General features: G+C 31.5%; 1 protein-coding gene across 7 annotated transcripts in view; it reads right to left on the reverse strand.

The window, feature by feature from the left end:
* Nucleotides 1-5000, reverse strand: part of LOC137648577 (protein fem-1 homolog C-like) — a 55420-nt gene that overhangs the window by 34063 nt on the left and 16357 nt on the right. Inside the window, exon 1 of one of the 7 annotated variants that reach the window (XM_068381497.1) lies at nt 1650-1743. The exons of the other annotated variants lie outside the window; for them this stretch is intronic. The gene's annotated coding sequence lies outside the window, so the exon portion shown is untranslated. Of the gene's footprint in view, nt 1-1649; nt 1744-5000 lie in introns of those variants that run through there. 7 annotated transcript variants of the gene reach the window in all.

Genomic DNA, 5000 nt, shown 5'->3' on the forward strand with positions numbered 1-5000 from the left:
GACTTGTGTAATTTAATCTAATAGGGTTTATAGTAATGTATTGTAGCTAAGTCGAGACACGATAGAGTGAAGATGTATCAAGCTGTGCTGTTTAATGCCCTCCCGGTGCTGTGTTGTAGCTCAATTTCACTGATGAATCTGAAAATATTAGTTAATCCCATGGAGGAACTCTAGTGAAAAATAAAATTAGATCATGATGGATAGTTTTCTTTTGTATGGACCTTCTGGAAAGTGGGAAAACGGGAATAGCAAGTTGTTATTGTGGAAAATTCTACCACAAGAAAAAGCTTTATGCTCGCCTGCATCAGAGATGAAAATTTAGTAAAATTGAAAAGGTTTTGCATAGATGAAGCCAAATTAGTCATGACGAATATGTCCAAAAGTAGAACAACAACTAAAGATGAGAGACTCTTAATGGTTAACATGGAGAGAATCGTTGAATTGGTAGTAACTGTGAAAGGTTGTAAGGAAAACAATGTTTATTGTTAAATTTAAGAGGTGGTTGTTGGGTGGTTGATATTCAGTATAAAGCAAAATCAGTCATGCGAGTACTTTTCTGAAAGGTTTAAAAAATCAGTGTTTTGGCTATCAATTGATTATTACTGTAAAGTAATTACTGTAAAGTATTACAAAATGTACTCTTCTATTTTTACAGAATTTTTATGAAGGTATGATAAACATTTTACGAATTGCTTGTTAAGATGACCTCGTATCTGTGAATCAAAACAAAGTTTGTATGAGCCTTTAAAGAAAAAAGATGAATAGGTTCCGAATGTTAAAAAACTGTACCCTTTATTTACCTGGAAATTAATTTGAAGCCATTAAGTAATATGTACTATATATAGAGAATAAAAATAGGGAAGTTTATTTAAGAATGTTTACGAAGCATTTTGTACAAATGATGGATTACCTATGATTAAAATAAAAGTAAGAGAGTGCTATTATGGGTACATATAAGCTAATAAGCATGTTATATCTCTGTCCCTAGGTTAAAAATGTTTTGTATTTTTAAATTATTCAATAAATGTTTTAAAATGAAAACTAGTAATAGGTTAAGGATTTAAAAGATAGAAGCAGATTTAAAGAAGGCTGAAAATACTTCAAATCTCATAACAGTGGATTTTATTGCAGGGATATGGACGGGAAAATTAAAAAGAATTTTGATTTAATAAAAATAGGACTCATAACCTTTATTCAAGAAACATTCACTAGTCTATGTTTTTTTTAATCACAAATATATTTAGATGAAGATTAAAACTTACAATTGTAAATACTGTATATGTTAAGTAAAATAATCATATAGATATATTATGATGCATATATATTATAAAAAGTCAGAATTGTATTATATCATAAAAAGTGCGAATTGTAAATGTATATTTCCTAATAAAAGAAAACTAAAAGAGAAAATAATCTCTCTGTGCTTACCCCCTATGTAGCAAATTCCACCTTGATTGCCGACATAAAAACAACTGTCTCAAGAAGGATGGAATTAATTAAGTCAACACTTCAAAAACCAATGCCCCCTCCCCCCACCCAAAAAAAAAACTAAAAAAAAATCATACATTGAATAAAGTTAATTAAAAAATCTACTAGTAATTAAATCAACGACAGGAAAAATGAGGTTGAACAAACACCTAAAGATATACCAATTCTTTATACGAGGTAAACTTCAAATGGAAATAATGGTGTAAACTTTGCTGATGAAAAGATAGCAATGAAGCAGCAAACGAGATTCAAACCATGGTTTCTGACACCTAGAAGAGGAAAATTGGAAAATCAAAACCTAAAAAAACGATATTCAATGTTAACAACGATGAAGGAATCGTTGCCTGGACCATATCTAAAAAATAGAAGAGAAGCTAAGTCTGGTATTCAAGAAAATTGCAGCAAGTGGGACTTCCCACTACTTGCTAAAATGTGATCCAGAAGTTCGGAACGCTATTCATGATAAATGTTGATATAGCTTTGTGGCGATAAGGTTCGTAATAGGTACCATGCGATTATCTACTACCACTGTCAACGAATAGGTCATTTTGTAAAGCAAAAACATAATTAACGATTGATGCTAAAGTGCGCGGAAATTTTTCATTTAAACTCTCTACCAAAGAATGTAATTCACAACGGCTAAAATGTATGCACTGCACTAAATTAAAAAAAAAAAAAAAAAAAAAAAAAAAGATCACAATGAATTTAAGATTATTTTTTTATCTTTAATTGAAGAAACTAGCCGAAAATACGGATCATGGATAATAAGGATGCCATAAACTATGGCCATGTAAATATTCAATCTTTTGGCAATAAAACTATTCAAATTCGAGAATTGATAAAAGAAATATGTCGATATATCAATATCATTGAAACATTGTTAAATAACTTCGACAAAACTAAGATTACTGAAATTACAACCATAACCCTTAAACGTGTTTTCTTTCATATTTCAAGAGAAGGCTATTCATTCACAAAGACTGCATATCTTAAGATGACAAAAAGGTGTAAAAAGTTTTTAATACAGAGAAATAAACTTAATGTACAAAACAAAATAAAAATCTATTGTAACAGTTTACAAACCTTGAGAACAAATACTCTCTCTTTCGAATAATTCGGTATACTTAATTGAGATGATTATCATGGAAAAAATTAGTGATATTTGTGGAGACTTAATTCTTTGGGAAAATGACTTATAAAACCATGATGCTTCAGCATTTAGAGATTTATTGGCATCATATCAACTGGTAAGTAATGTAGACTGTTTAACTACTTTGACTGTGTATACGTTGGACCTAGTTGTAAGTGATGGAATAGATAATAATATATCTAGTATGTCGAAGGGAAGTACACCATCTCTCTAGAGCACAAACGTTTTGTTGTCTAAAGCCTATTTTCTTTACAACTACTTGTTTCTGTAAATTCAAACTATACAGAAACAAGCAGCAAGTGGAAAAAACAAGCTTTAAACATCAAAAGTCTCTCCTTTTGTATTGACTGAAGAAGGTACAAAGAAAATAAATGAAGCAACTATATTCCTTGTGGTCACGATAACTACACTTTGTTGGGTTGTGTGTGTGTTGACTGCCTTGTGACCATATATAATAGGGTGACCATAAATAATAGGGTAAGTAAAGAGTAAAAGTGAATAAAATACCATGTGTTCACTATTAAGAAAAATACTAACTTTAGAATACAAAACCGTAATGTGCTAATACAATTGTATACTAAGGATATAAAAAAAACTAATATAAGAAACCCGTGAAGCAACAAATCATAAACAAGTTATGTCACCTAAAATAAAGATAAAAAAAAAAAACCTACCAGAGGGGTACATCGACCAAGATCTAGAAAATAATGCTCTAAAATCTAAAAACAAAATAGAAAATATAATTAGGTCATTTACAAATATGAAACAATATAAAATATAATTAGGTCATTTACAAATGAAAAATATAAATATAATTACGTCATTTAAAAATACTCAACAACAGATTATTGCTACACAAGATACACAGATAAAATTGAAAGATACTATCAAATGAGCAAAGAAAACAAACAGTGCGATCGATCCGAGGCCAATATGTGAAGTAACTGACGAGAAAAACTTTTCTATTCTTACTGATATAATTACAAGAATAGCAAATACAAGCATTGAAGAATGTAAGTTTACCAAATCTAAGAAAAGGGCTATAATTACACAGGTTCTGAAAAGTGCAATGCCTTAGATTATCAGGAACTAAATTCATTTGGACCTATTTCGAATCTTTCAAATTCAAAAGTGTTGGAATTTGTAATTCTTGAACAACTAATTAGTGAATCGCTGAAAACTATACTCTACGGAGACAGTTATCTGTTCTGTTAATGATATGCAGGAAATGGTAAATAAAAACAAATGTGGTATTTTGATATTACTTGATCTTTTGTTACAGTTGTGCATTAACTACTACTGAATTATCTAAGGTCCATTGATGTTGACTATCAAGTCTTTGAATACCTAAAAGACTTCTACTATGGGTTTCACAGACAGTGCAAGTGCGATTTTTTGCAATTATTCTGTAACGAACACTCGTATCAGTACGAGATTTTACTATAGTGTATTACACCCAGTAAGGAAATTTATAGGAGTATCATGAATCATTTAATGTAAATAATAAAGACTTTTGTACCTAAACCAAGAGGCAAAACTCATTAGCCAAGCAAGAAAACGAACACCAGGTTGGAAGAGCTACGCCTCCAAGCCTGCCTACAACCCCCTTCACCTCCAACCCCCATTTTCTTCCTCCCCTCTCCTTTCTTCCCTCACCTGCCCTACGTCTTTCCTTCTCTCTTTCTCTCTCTCTCTCTCTCTCTCTGAATGTTGCTTTGATTTAAACATTTTTTTACGATTTTTTTTCTATCAATCTAATAATAATTTACACTGTTGTATAAATGTATCAGTATAATCAAGGCTTTAACTCTGATAAATGTCCTGTGGAAAGGGTCAATATTTATTAGTAATGCATAGAGTAACTGTAACAAGTCACCTATGCAAACTAATCTGAAGGCAGTTGTCAGCTTTCTCTTTATTAAAAAAGTTGAAGAGTTGGGTGACAAACTCATTTATGCAACCATACGGACAGACATCTTCTGAGGTGGCCATCACTTCTTTAAGCTCTCCCTCGTAATACCAGTAAATGGCTAATGCCCCGAGTAGAAATAAGGTTTGCCAAAAGAAGGCAAGAAAACACAGGTACGTATACAACAGCCATTTTCCTATCAGTCATAGTGTCTATCACTCAGCTACTCCAAAACCCTTCAGATAGGTGTCATCTGATAGGTAACAACCGATTGAATTGTTCCATATCTACAACAATAAATATTATAATTAGATAAGATAGATAGATAGAGTGCTTGATATAAAAAAAATCATACAAAATAAGTTGCAACTTAAGCTACCTTCTCAAAAAGAGAGCATGAAGGGAAGGGAAAGAACGGAGAGGGATGGATGGCGTGGAGGTGGAGAGAGATAG

The sequence above is a fragment of the Palaemon carinicauda genome, chromosome 1, assembly GCF_036898095.1.
Source record: "Palaemon carinicauda isolate YSFRI2023 chromosome 1, ASM3689809v2, whole genome shotgun sequence".
NCBI lineage: Eukaryota > Metazoa > Arthropoda > Malacostraca > Decapoda > Palaemonidae > Palaemon > Palaemon carinicauda.